The 15,070-nt window shown below is 39.8% G+C and overlaps 1 protein-coding gene across 1 annotated transcript in view; it reads right to left on the bottom strand.

The window, feature by feature from the left end:
• The window catches only part of DPH6 (diphthamine biosynthesis 6), a 203,589-nt gene that overhangs the window by 91,424 nt on the left and 97,095 nt on the right, over positions 1 to 15,070 (bottom strand). The window lies entirely within an intron of this gene.

Below are 15,070 nucleotides of genomic sequence, written 5' to 3'. Positions count from 1 at the left end.
ATGTTTGACAGAAATTTCTAAGAAATTTCTATTCAAGGACAATGTTTCCCAGATTGAGTAACTAAAAAACTTGAACCAATGGTTCATTTCAATTGCTCAGTTGTGTCTGACTCTGAGACCCCATGGACTGAAGCACACCAGGCCTCCCTGTCTATCACCAACTTCCAGAGTTTACTCAAACTCATGTGCATTGAGTCAGTGATACCATATAACTGTCTCATCCTCTGTCGTCCCCTTCCCTTCCCATCTTCAATCTTTCCCAGCATCATGGTCTTTTCAAATGACTCAGTTCTTTGCAGTAGGTAGCCAAACAATTGGAGTTTCAGCTTCAGTATCAGTCCTTCCAATGAATATTAAGGACTGATTTCCTTTCGGATGGACTGGTTGGATCTCCTTGTTGTCCAAGCGACTCTCAAGAGTCTTCTCCAACACCACAGTTCAAAAGCATCAGTTCTTTGGTGCTTAGCTTTCTTTACAGTCCAACTCTCACATCCATTCATGACTACTGGAAAAACCATAACTTTGACTAGATGGACCTTTGTTGGCAAAGTAATGTCTCTGCTTTTTAATATGCTGTCTAGGTTGGTCATAATTTTCCTTCCAATGACCAAGTGTCTTTTAATTTCATGGCTGCAGTCACCATCTGCAGTGATTTTGGAGTCCCTAAAATAAAGTCTCTCACTGTTTCCATTGTTTTCCCATCTATTTGCCATGAAGTGATGGGACCGGACACCATGACCTTAGTTTTCTGAAAGTTGAGTTTTAAGCCAGTTTTTTCACTCTCCTCTTTCACTTTCATCAAGAGGCTCTTTAGTTCTTCTTCACTTTCTTCCGTAAGGGAGGTGTCATTTGCATATCTGAGATTATTGATATTTCTCCTCAAAATCTTGTTTCCAGCTTGTGTTTCATCCAGTTCAGCATTTATCATGATGTACCCTGCATATAAGTTATATAAGTAGGGTGACAATATGAAGCCTTGACGTACTCCTTTCCCAATCTGGAAGCAGTCCATTATTCCATGTCCAGTTACAACTGTGGCTTCCTGACCTACATACAGGTTTCTCAGGAGGCAGGTCACGTGGTCTGGTTTTCCCATCTCTTGAAGAATTTTCCAGAGTTTGTTGTGGCAGACACAGTCAAAGGCTTTGGCATAGTCAATAAAGCAGAAATAGATGTTTTTCTGGAACTCTCTTGCTTTTTTGATGATCCAGTGGATGTTGGCAGATTGATCTCTGGTTCCTCTGCCTTTTCTAAATCCAGCTTCACCATCTGGAAGTTCACAGTTCACATACTGTTGAAGCCTGGCTTGTAGGATTTTGAGCATTACTTTGCTAGGATGTGAGAAGAGTGCAATTGTGCAGTAGTTTGAACATTCTTTGGCACTGTCTTTCTTTGGGATTGGAAAGAAAACTGACCTTTTCCAGTCCTGTGGCCAATGCTGAGTTTTTCAAATTTGCTGGCATATTGAGTGCAGCGATTTCACAGCATCATCTTTTAGGATTTGAAATAGCTCAGCTGGAATTCCATCACCTCCACTAGCTTTGTTATTAGTGATGCTTCCTAAGGCCCACTTGACTTCACATTCCAGGATGTCTGGTTCTAGGTGAGTGATCACACCATCGTGATTATCTGGGTCGTGAAGATCTTTTCTGTATAGCTCTTCTGTGTATTCTTGCCCCCTCTTCTTAATATCTTCTGCTTCTGTTAGTTCCATGCCATTTCTGTACTTTACTGTACTCATCTTTACATGAAATATTCCCTTGGTATCTCTCATTTTCTTGAAGAGATCTCTAGTCTTTCCCATTCTATTGTTTTCCTCTATTTCTTTGCAATGATCACTGAGGAAGGCTTTCTTATCTCTCCTTGATATTCTTTGGAAAATGCATTCAAATGGGTATATCTTTCCTTTTCTCCTTTGTGTTTCACTTCTCTTCTTTTCACAGCTATTTGTAAGACCTCCTCAGCAAACACTTTGCCTTTGTGCATTTCTTTTTCTCAGGGATAGGCTTGATCACTGCCTCCTGTACAATGTCATGAACCTCTGTCCATAGCTCATCAGGCACTCTGTCTATCAGATTTAATCTCTTGAATCTATATGTTATTTCCACTGTATAATTGTAAGGGATTCCACTGTATAATCATAAGCAATGGTATAAGTAGATAAAGGAATACATTGATTTTAATCTGTATCTTAAAAAAAAGAATGACTGGCAGAGGAACATCCAGGAAGTAGAGATGATAGAGGATAAATATATCTCACATGAGAAGGACACAATGAATTCTTGTCAACAGTTACAAGTCAGAACACCCAACAGTATATTCAGCAGTATGCCCCGGGGATGAGGGCTAACCTATCTATCTAGCATACCCATTAAAAATGTAATTTCAAATATGATCAGGTTTGCAGATGAAAGCTAGAATGGATTAAAAGAAGTCAATCAAGTACCTAGATGGAAATGGACAACACAGGGATTTTGAAGGACAGGCCTAATATGAGATTTAATTAAAAGAGTATAAAATAATACAGTAAGGGAAAAATCATACAGAACACAGGTATAAATTAGGGAACAGTAACCTCACAGCTTTTGACTGTGTGGATCACAATAAACTGTGGAAAATTCTTCAAGAGATGGGAATACCAGACCACCTGACCTGCCTTTGAGAAACCTGTATGCAGGTCAGGAAGCAACAGTTAGAAGTGGACATGGAACAACAGACTGGTTCCAAATAGGAAAAGGAGTACGTCAAGGCTGTATATTGTCACCCTGATTAGTTAACTTATATGCAGAGTACATCATGAGGAATGCTGGGCTGGAGGAAGCACAAGCTGGAATCAAGATTTCTGGGAGAAATATCAAAAACCTCAGATACGGAGATGACACCACCCTTATGGCAGAAAGTGAAGAGGAACTAAAAAGCCTCTTGATGAAAGTGAAAGAGGAGAGTGAAAAGGTTGGCTTGAAGCTCAACATTCAGAAAACAAAGATCATGGCATCTGGTCCCATTACTTCATGAGAAATAGATGGGGAAAGAGTGGAAACAGTGCCAGACTTTATTTTTTTGGGCTCCAAAATCACTGCAGATGCTGATTGCAGCCATGAAATTCAAAGACGTTTACTCCTTGGAAGCAAAGTTATGACCAACCTACATAGTATATTAAAAAGTAGAGACATTACTCTGCCAACAAAGGTCCGTCTAGTCAAGGCTATGGTTTTTCCAGTGGTCATGTATGGATGTGAGAATTGGACTGTGAAGAAAGCTGATAGCCGAAGAATTGATACTTTTGAACTATGGTGCTGGAGAAGACTCTTGAGAGTCCCTTGGACTGCAAGGAGATCCAACCAGTCCATTCTAAAGGAGATCAATCCTGGGTGTTCATTGGAAGGACTGATGCTAAAGCTGAAACTGCAATACTTTGGCCACCTCATGCGACGAGCTGACTCACTGGAAAAGAGTCTGATGCTGGGAGCGATAGGGGGCAGGAGAAGGGGACGACAGAGAATGAGATGGCTGGATGGCATCACCGACTCAATGGACATGAGTTTGAGTGAACTCCGAGAGTTGGTGATGAACAGGGAGGCCTGGCGTGCTGTGATTCATGGGGTCGCAAAGAGTCAGTCACGACTGAGCGACTAAACTGAACTGAATCTAGAAAACAGATGAAAAAAGTGACTAGGGCTGAGTAGTAATAAGAAACTGAATAGAAATTCTCTGAATAGGCATAAAAGAAAAGTCATCCTAGACATATGGAGTACAGAAGAAACTACTTCAGAGAGATGACTTCTTTATTAACACTCTGGTCTTTCCAAACTTGAAAACCTACAAAGTACAACAACAGCATTTCACATAAAAATAAACATAATACTTTGCGATATTCTAAAATAACCTTGAATGTCCTAAAATGATGTCATAATAAATAAACAAAAATGAACAACAGGAATCTCTCATGTCTTTGAAGATTAAAGCAAATTTAAAATTTCACTCTAAAATGATAGAGAAATATCTTCCCAAATTTCCTCAAAATAAATAGATTCTCCAGGAAAAGAGCTATTTCTTTTGCTTTCTTATTTAGGCAATTTTGTGAGAATATTTGCTTGTAACCTTTCTCTAACCTTCCTAGCCACTTTATTTTTATAAAAGTCATTGTATAAGTAGAAAAACGGCAAAGTGTAGAGTTTCTCATAATATGCAAATATGGCATAGATCACAGAGTAGTGAGTGATATCAACAAGATCAAAATTTCAGTTATATTCTTATACCATATATTGTTTATCTGAAGTTCTGTCAAAAGAAAACATAAGGTCTTTAATATTATATATACGTGTGTGTCTGTGTGTGTTTCTCAATAAATCATGAAAACAAATACCAGTCATTAAAGTTTTCCTTTGCACACTAAGTCAAGCCACTTTAATAATTGACATTTATTATCTATTTAAAATGGGTTAATGTTCTATAATTCTCATTTATTATTCATCATAACCCCCAAATAATTATTATTTCCTTTTAATCTACATGAAGTCTCTGGAATTTTCTATTTCTATCTCTCATTTTCTATTTCATAATATTGAATTAATCAGTTCTAGAATTATATACCCAGCTAAATTTGGCTATTCTTCAATACTGCTGCTAAGTCACTTCAGTCGTGTCCAACTCTGTGTGATCCCACAGACAGCAGCCCACCAGGCTCCGCCATCCCTGGGATTCTCCAGGCAAGAACAATGGAGTGGATTGCCATTTCCTTCTCCAATGCATGAAAGTGAAAAGCGAAAGTGAAGTTGCTCAGTCGTGTCCGACTCTTTGGGACCCCATGGACTGCAGCCCACCAGGCTCCTCCATGAATGGGACTTTCCAGGCAAAGTGGGGTGCCATTGCCTTCTCCAATTCTTCAATACTAAATTAAAAGACACTTACTCCTTGGAAGGAAAGTTATGACCAACCTACATAGTATATTAAAACGCAGAGACATTACTCTGCCAACAAAGGTCCGTCTAGTCAAGGCTATGGTTATTCCCGTGGTCATGTATGGATGTGAGAGTTGGACTGTGAAGAAAGCTGATCGCCAAAGAATTGAAGACTCTTGAGAGTCCCTTGGACTGCAAGGAGATCCAGCCAGTCCATTCTAAAGGAGATCAATCCTGGGTGTTCATTGGAAGGACTGATGCTAAAGCTGAAATTCCAATACTTTGGCTACCTCATGCAAAGAGTTGACTCACTGGAAAAGACTCTGATGCTGGGAAGGATTGGGGGCGGGAGGAGAAAGGGACAACAGAGAATGAGATGGCTGGATGGCATCACCGACTCGATGGACATGAGTTTGAGTGAACTCCGGGAGTTGGTGATGGACAGGGAGGCCTGGCATGCTGTGATTCATGGGGTCTCAAAGAGTCGGACATGACTGAGCGACTGAACTGAACTAAACTGAAGCCTACCTAAATAAAGATTATTAGTTACATTTTTTTTCAACAATCATCATTACTACTACCCATTAGAAATTCAGTCCTATTACCTATTTAGATCTGTGATTTTGAACAAGTTATATAATTTCTCTGTGTCTCAGTTTCCTTATCTATATAATTATAGGTAATTATTAGCTCTAACCAAGAAGATAATTATAGCTCTGTTTTCTAGGGTTATGAACACTGAGGAAAATAATACAGAAAAATAACAGTGACAAGCATCTAGTAAGTGCTCAGTAAATACTTTCTTCTATCACTATAAATCTTCTTTATTATTACTAATATTATTCTAATACTATTTCAATTATTCCTTCTACTAGTACTACTAAACTACCACCACTACTGTTACTACTACTACAACTAGATAAAGGCCTAACTTGACAGACAAAGCCCTTCATTCCTGGGCTTTAATCTCTTGCTCATTATTACTTTTTAACAAAGCTTCCCCAACTTGTAATAGTTAATTTTATGTGTGAATTTGACCAGGCTAAGGAGTACCTAGATTGCTGATAAAACATCATTTCTGTGAGGATGTTTCTGGAAGAGATTATGATTTGAAGTGATAGACTGGGTAAGGAAGATAGCCCTAACCAATGCAGGTGAGCATCGTCCAATCTCTTGAGGGCCTGAACAGAACAAAAATGTAGACGAAGGGCACATTTACTCGCTTGAGCTGGGACATCCTCCTTCTGTCCTCAGACATCAGTGTTCCCAGTTCTAGGGCTTTTGGACTCAGACTGAGATTTACAACACTAGTCCCCTTGTTCTCAAGCTTTTGGGTTTGGATTGGAACTATATCATATTTTTTTAGGCCCCCAGCCTGCCAGTGGCACAGCATGGGACTTCTCCGCTTCCATAATCAGATGAACTAACCCCTCAAAACAAATCTCTTTCCATATATCTTTATATATTCTATCGGTCCTGTTTCTCTGGAGAATCCTGACTAATACACAACCCTTGACAACCAACTCTACAGTCCAGTTACAAACTTTTCAAACCTAGTGAGCCCTGAATAATCCAAAGATTAAGTAAGACTTTTGTTGAATCCTTATCATTCAGAACATACTACTAATTTTGAAGAAAGGCAAAACAGATCTTTAAAAGGTAAAAATCTAGCAGATAGTCAATCTACTCTGTAGAAAATACAGAGCTAAGCTCAGGTCCTAATCTATAACTCATATCATTTGGGGGAAAAGTTGGTAAATTAACAATGTGTGTGTGCTTCCTACAAGTCATCGCACCCTCAGGGTCATATGCTGAGTCCCCTTCTCACTCTGTGCCCTGCTTCTTAAGGTTCTTATTTGTTTCTGTGGCCTCAAGTTCTCCTGTATGCTGACAGCACCTCCATCTTTCTCTAAACTCTCTTGAGTACCTGAGTACAGCTGTTCCTTTGTATGTGAGGAGGATTGATTCCAGGACCCCACTGTGGATATCAGAATCCTAGGATGCTCAAGTCTCTTATGTAAAATGGTGCAGCATTTAGATATAATAACATACACACATTCTCTCTAAAGAGAGAATACCTTAATAAAACAATGTACATGTCAGGTAATAGTTATAAATACAATGACTAGATTAGCCAAGCAGACATTACAAGCTTATTTGTTGCTTAGATCACTGTTTTCCACAATTTTGTCAATATGAAGCACAATGGCAAGACTGCTGGGGAGCTAGTCCAGGCAGCTATCTGACCTACCTCACCAACTGCAACAACAGAGAGAGTAAAATGTTAGTTGCTCAGCCATATCCAGACTCTTTGTGACCCCATGGACTACAGTGCCCCAAGCTCCTCTGTGCATGTGATTCTCCAGGCAAGAATACTGGATTGGGTTGCCGTTTGCTTCTCCGGGGGATCTTCCTGACCCAGAGATCAAACCCAAATCTCCCACATTAAAGGCAGATTATTTACTCTCTGAGCCAACAGGGAAGGGTACAATAGAGAGGTCACTTGCAAAAACAAACACATACACATACACATAAACTGGTACAAAACATAGCTTCATTATTACTATTTGTACACCCAGCTTGTATGTTCAGAAAGGACAAATATATCAATACATCACCACTCTTGTTTAAGAATCCAATGTCTGATTACAGAGGGTCAAACGTGCTTCTCAGAATATATTTTTAAATTCTGGAGACCAGAAATAGACCAAATTGAAATAATGCGTAACTCTGAATAGTAGTTCATTTTTTGCTATTTTATTTCTAACTTTATATTTCCTCAAACGTTTTTACAATGTATTTACCTTTTCAATTAGGGGAAAATTTATTAAAACCCATATATGCATATATGTACTCATCCTGTGAGCTGGTAAGCTGGCAGACAAAATTATTCATGTGTTTATTTTGCAGCAATTTATACAGGCCTATTGTGTGACAGGTCCTACACCAGGAAGGCTGAAACACATTTGAAAAAAGCACAGATGTTAACCTTAAGAAATTAAAATCTAGTGGTGAGGGATGCAAGAGAATGGACACACTGAGAAATTAAGTAAAATAGGTGATATAAGTCCATATAATGGAACACAAAGAAAAGAATCTTTCTGGGGGGATGAGATTAGAAAATACTTTAAAAAAAAATGTAATTGAAAGAGATGCATGTATCCCAATGTTCGTTGCAGCACTTTTTATAATAGCTAGGACATGGAAGCAACCTAAATGCCCATCAACAGATGAATGGATAAAGAAATTGTGGTACATATATACATTGGAATATTACTTAGCTATAAAAAAGAATGCATTTGAATCAGTCTTAATGAGGTAGATGAATCTAAAGCCTATTATACAGAGTGAAGTAAGTTAGAGAAAGACAAATATTGTATATTAATGCATGCATATGGAATCTAGAAAGTACTGATGAACCCATTTTCAGGAAAACAATGGAGATGCAGATAAAGAGAACAGACTTGTGGACACAGTGAGGGGAGGAGAGGGTGGGGCAAATGGATAGAAAAGTATGGAAACATATACAAAACTATATTTTAAACAGACAGCAAGTGGGGATTTTCTGTGTGACATAGGAAGCTCAACCCAGTGCTCTGTGACAGCCTTAGAGGGGTGAGATGGGGTGGGAGATTGCAGGGGGATTCAGGAGGGAGGGGACATATGTATACCATGGCTGATTCAAGTTTATGTATGGCAGAAACCAATATAATATTGTAAAGCAATTATCCTCCAAAAAAATTATATTCCAAACATGAAACAGTCAGAAATGTTGGTTCTTTGCCCTTTATGATCATAAGAAAATAGATAACAGCTTCTACTGTCTTCCTCCTTCAAATAGGGTTTGTGTACAAAATCCACCAAATTTTTTTCTTCAAAGAAACAAACCTGGTTCTAAAAAGAAATGTATATAATTTATCAGCTAACAAATCGACATACACCTATTTATCTCCATTTGGTATCTAATTGTGTGATCAAATCTTCTATAGCAAACAGTAGTCAATAATCTTAAAAAAAAAAAAAAGAACATATTAATCTGTTAGGGCCACAGAAGTGGGTCCTATGCTAACCTGGGACCATTCTTCTGTGACTCCTGGGAGGCTTACTGCTTTTGGCTTGGGCCTGGTTCTCCAGAAAGTAAGATTCCTCTGCTGGGTGAAGAGCTGCCCTGAGAGCTCCATGTAGCTTCTATGGGCCCAGTTGAGGCCTGATCCAAGGTTTTGTATCAGGTTTGGGCTGTATAAAATTATTAGACTTGTTCAAGTATAAACTAGTCCTAAAGTCTTATTGGAATGTGAAGTCAAGTGGGCCTTAGAAAGCATCACTATGAACAAAGCTAGTGTAGGTGATGGAATTCCAGTAGAGTTATTTCAAATCCTGAAAGATGATGCTGTGAAAGTGCTGTACTCAATATGCCAGCAAATTTGGAAAACTCAGCAGTGGCCACAGGACTGGAAAAGGTCAGTCTTCATTCCAATCCCAAACAAAGGCAATGCCAAAGAATGCTCAAACTATCGCACAATCGCACTCATCTCACACGCTAGTAAAGTCAGGCTCAAAATTCTCCAAGCCAGGCTTCAGCAATACGTGAACCATGAAATTCCAGATGCTCAAGCAGGTTTCAGAAAAGGCAGAGGCACCAGAGATCAAATTGCCAACATGTGCTGGATCATGGAGAAAGCAAGAGAGTTCCAGAAAAACATCTATTTCTGCTTCATTGACTATGCCAAAGCCTTTGACTGTGTGGATCACAATCAACTGTGGAAAATTCTGAAAGAGATGGGAATACCAGACCACCTGACCTGCCTCTTGAGAAACCTGTATGCAAGTCAGGAAGCAACAGTTAGAACTGGACATGGAACAACAGACTGGTTCCAAATAGGAAAAGGAGTATGTCAAGGTTGTATATTGTCACCCTGATTATTTAACTTATATGCAGAGAACATCATGAGGAATACTAGGCTTGAAGAAGCACAAGCTGGAATCAAGATTGCCGGGAGAAATATCAATAACCTCAGATGTGCACATGACACCACCCTTATGGCAGAAAGTGAAGAGGAACTAAAAAGCCTCTTGAGGAAAGTGAAAGAGGAGAGTAAAAAGGTTGGCTTGAAGCTCAACATTCAGAAAACAAAGATCATGGCATCTGGTCCCATCACTTCATGGGAAATAGATGGGGAAAGAGTGGAAACAGTGTCAGACTTTATTTTTTTGGGCTCCAAAATCACTGCGGAAGCTGACTGCAGCCATGAAATTAAGACGCTTACTCCTTGGAAGGAAAGTTATGACCAACCTAGATAGTATATTAAAAAGCAGAGACATTACTGTGCCAACAAAGGTCCGTCTAGTCAAGGCTATGTTTTTTCCCGTGGTCATGTATGGATGTGAGAGTCGGTCTGTGAAGACAGCTGATCGCCGAAGAACTGATGCTTTTGAATTGTGGTGCTGGAGAAGACTCTTGAGAGTCCCTTGGACTGACTGCAAGGAGATCCAACCAGTCCATTCTAAAGGAGATCAATCCTGGGTGTTCATTGGAAGGACTGATGCTAAAGCTGAAACTCCAATACTTTGGCCACCTAATGCGACGAGTTGACTCACTGGAAAAGACTCTGATGCTGGGAGGGATTGGGGTCGGGAGCAGAAGGAGACGACAGAGAATGAGATGGCTGGATGGCATCACTGACTCGATGGACATGAGTTTGAGTGAACTCCGGGAGCTGGTGATGGACAGGGAGGCCTGGCATGCTGTGATTCATGGGGTCGCAGAGAGTCGGACACGACTGAGCGACTGAACTGAACTGAAAGTCTAATTAACTACTAAGCCTTATCTACGTCTTTTAAAATCAACACCCTAAGGCATGAGGAACACAGACACACAAGGACAGAAATGGACTTTTGCTATGAAATGTACCTACTGTGTCCTCATTTACATGCAAAGCTCTACCATGCAACAGTTAAAAGGCACAGAATACAGAGACTGGGATGAAGACAGCATACCCTCTGTCATATGGTAGCAGTGAAAATTACAAGCTTAGAAGGAAGCTTTAAAGGTAGAAATCTAGACCCAAATTAGGTTTATTCACTCAATATTCACTTATCTTCACACTGGGCAGTTGACTCACAAAGCCAACAACATAAATTTTTCAACCAACTTTTAAAATGCAACTTCTACAAATGAGGATTATTATTTTTTATGTTTTTTAAAAGTTATAGCTTTATTGAGATATAATTGACAAATAAAATTAAGATGTTTAAAATGTACAATGTGATGAAAACAAGCTGTCCCTTTTTACAAATGAAAACTAGGCCTGTTTATTCCAAAGATGAGAAGATATGCAGCTTGCATTTATCGGGGATATTATTTTCTTTGAAAAATGCTTCAGTTACCAGTATTATTCTGCTAATGAGTTCCTGCCTGTTGAGAAAAAAATGATCTGCTGAATTCAAAATGTTTTTCATCTGAAAGGCATTCTAACATTTTAAATATGAACCATTCATTAAAGAAGCACACTTGCATTATAGCTCTGAGTGGTGATATTTGGATTTCTGGCAATGTGACATTATTAAATAAGAAACATTTGTGAATGCCAATGATATTCTGGGGACTGGATAATTAAACGAGAAATTTATGTGGTCAGTAAAGTACTAGATGATTTTTCCTTAAACTTTTAATTCTTCACTTCAGTAGATTTACACAAGTCCAGGTTAAGAAAAATAGCCAAAGAAATGAATACTCTTTTATATGAAATAATTCTGAAAGTGACATTGAGAATTGCCAAGAGATATATTCAGGCATCTGACTAAAATTTTTGTTTGACTTATTATTGTTTTTCTTAGTGTCATCAATATAAACCATTTCCAAAATGGGAAATGATCACCATCTGGTGTTCTGCCATTAAACAGTAAGCTCATGACAGTGTACTAGGTCACTAATTTGTAACATTATTATCTCCCTTTGTGAGCTTTCTCAATTAAACAGGGAAAAAGTTGTTAAGGAAATCATTTGACAAAGAAACTGTAGATTATCATAATCATTTGTCATTTATTTCCATTTTAACACTAAAGTGATTTCTTTTACTTTTGAGTTTCCATCCTAGTTGTTAACAGTATCACACTCCTAGTTTTTGGAATAAACCTGTCATTTGCTACCTGGAGTGTCTTCCAACCTCAATAGACAAATTCATACATAGCCTGTCAACCTAGGCCAAATTCAACCTGAAATAAAACTGAACTCTGGAACAATTCTTCCCTCCTTGGGTTTCCAAGAATATTCAACCTGCTGAGAAGGTGACATTTTGAGGACTTCTGTGAAACTCTTTAACAACAACACCATGAATAAAGGATGAAATGTTACTCTTTGTGGGAAGAATAAAGAAACAATCAAGAACTATTCATTTATAAAGAAGTCAGTTTGGTAGCAACTGTTTAACCTGTTTAAAAGTTGCTTTCTAAACTCATTTCCTAAGCTCCTAAGTAAGAGCAACCAGAGATTAAATTGCCAACATCTGCTGGATCATGGAAAAAGCAAGAGAGTTCCAGAAAACATCTATTTCTGCTTCATTGACCATGCCAAAACCTTTGACTGTGTGGATCACAATCAACTGTGGAAAATTCTGAAAGAGATGGGAATACCAGACCACCTGACCTGTCTCTTGAGAAAACTGTATGCAGGTCAGGAAGCAAAAGTTAGAACTGGACACGAAACAACAGACTGGTTCTAAATAGGAAAAGGAGTACGTCAAGGTTGTATATTGTTACCCTGCTTATTTAACTTATATGCAGAGAACATCATGAGAAACTCTGGGCTGGAAGAAGCACAAGCTGGAATCAAGATTGTCAGGAGAAATATCAATAACCTCACATATGCAGATGACACCACCCTTATGGCAGAAAGTGAAGAGGAACTAAAAAGACTCTTGAGGAAAGTGAAAGAGAAGAATGAAAAGGTTGGCTTGAAGCTCAACATTCAGAAAACAAAGATCATGGCATCTGGTCCCATCACTTCATGGGAAATAGATGGAAAAACAGTGGAAACAGTGTCAGGCTTTTATTTTCTTGGGCTCCAAAGTCACTGTGGATGCTGATTGCAGCCATGAAATTCAAAGACGATTACTCCTTGGAAGGAAAGTTATGACCAACCTAGATAGCATGTTAAAAAGCAGAGACACTACTTTGCCAACCAAGTTCCGCCTAGTCAAGGCTATGGTTTTTCCAGTGGTCACGTATGGATGTAAGAGTTGGACTGTGAAGAAAGCTGATCGCCGAAGAATTGATGCTTTTGAACTGTGGTGTTGGAGAAGACTCTTGAGAGTCCCTTGGACTACAAGGAGATCCAACCAGTCCATTCTCAAGGAGCTCAATCCTGGGTGTTCATTGGAAGGACTGATGCTTAAGCTGAAACACCAATACTTTGGCCACCTCATGTGAAGAGTTGACTCACTGGAAAAGACTCTGATGCTGGGAGGGATTGGGGGCAGGAGGAGAAGGGCACGACAGAGAATGAGACAGCTGGGTGGCATCACCGACTCTATGGACGTGAGTTTGAGTGAACTCTGGGAGTTGGTGATGGACAGGGAGGCCTGGCATGCTGTGATTCATGCAGTCGCAAAGAGTGGGACACGACTGAATGACTGAACTGAACTAAACTGAATGTTTAAAATGCAACTTATAGCAGACGCGAGAGACGCCCGGCTCCGGCGGCGCAGACGCGAGAGACGCCTGGCTCCGGCGACGCAGATGCGAGAGACGCCCGGCTCCGGTGGAGCAGATGCAAGAGACGCCGGGCTCTGGTGCAACCGACCACGTGCAGAATCGTGGCTGAGAGGAGCTACCCTGCGCCCAGGGTTAGGGCAGTGGCCGAGAGGAGCTGTACCACGTCCAGGAAGCGGTGGCTGCTTGGGCACCGGAGGGCCGAGAAGAGCTGCTCCACATTGAAAGCAGGAGGGGCGGCCTTGAGGAGATACCCCTCGTCCAAGGTAAGGTACAGCACCTGGACCTTGCTGGAGCAGCTGTGAAGAGATACTCCACGACCAAGTGGAATATAAGAATCCAGTGTTCTGGGCAGGAAGGAACAAGATGGCGGAGGGATAACACAGTGAGACCACTCTCTCCCCCACAAATTCATCAAAAGAACATTTGAACGCGGAGTAAAGTCCACAAAACAACTTCTGAATACTGGCAGAGGACATCAGACACCCAGAAAAGCAGCCCACTGTCTTCGAAAGGAGAGAGAAGAAATCCAGCTCCACCCACCAGAACACCGACACATGCTTCCCTAACCAGGGAACCCAGACAAGTCCCCCGTCCAACCCCACACACAGCGAAGAAACTACATAATAAAGAGAACTCCACAAACTGCAAGAAGAGGGAAAGGCCACCCCAAGCAAAGCAATATAAGCAAGATGAAGAGGCAGAGAAATACCCAGCAAGTAAAGGAACAAGATAATTGCCCACCAACACAAAAGAAGAAGATATAGGGAATTTACCTGATAAAGAATTTCGAATTTTGATGGTGAAAATGATTCAAAATCTTGAAAGCAAAATGGAGTTACAGATAAATAACCTGGAGAAAAGGATTGAGAAGATGGAAGAAAGATTTAATAAGGACTTAGAAGAAATAAAAAAGAGTCAATATACAATGAATAATGCAATAGATGAGATCAGAAACACTCTGGAGGGAACAAACAGTAGAATAACAGAGGCAGAAGATAGGATAAGCGAGCTAGAAGATAGAATTGTAGAAATAAATGAAACAGAGAGGAAAAAGAGAAAAAAGAATTAAAAGAAATGAGGACAATATTAGAGACCTCTGGGACAATGTTAAACGCTCCAACATTCGAATCATAGGAGTCCCAGAAGAAGAAGACAAAAAGAAAGACCATGAGAGAATACTTGAGGAGATAACAGTTGAAAACTTCCCTAAAATAGGGAAAGAAATAATCACCCAAGTCCAAGAAACCCAGAGAGTCCCCAAAAGGATAAACCCAAGGCGAAATACTCCAAGACACATATTAATCAAATTAACGAAGATCAAACACAAAGAACAAATATTAAAAGCAGCAAGGGAAAAGCAGCAAATAACACATAAGGGGATTCCCATAAGGATAACAGCTGATCTTTCAACAGAAACTCTTCAGGCCAGGAGGGAATGGCAAGACATACTTAAAGTG

This window comes from Moschus berezovskii, chromosome 9 (genome assembly GCF_049115385.1).
Source record: "Moschus berezovskii isolate FMDL1 chromosome 9, NW_MosBer_1.0, whole genome shotgun sequence".
NCBI lineage: Eukaryota > Metazoa > Chordata > Mammalia > Artiodactyla > Moschidae > Moschus > Moschus berezovskii.
Note: the sequence above shows the minus strand (reverse complement) of the source record. Positions and strands in the feature narration are given on the sequence as shown.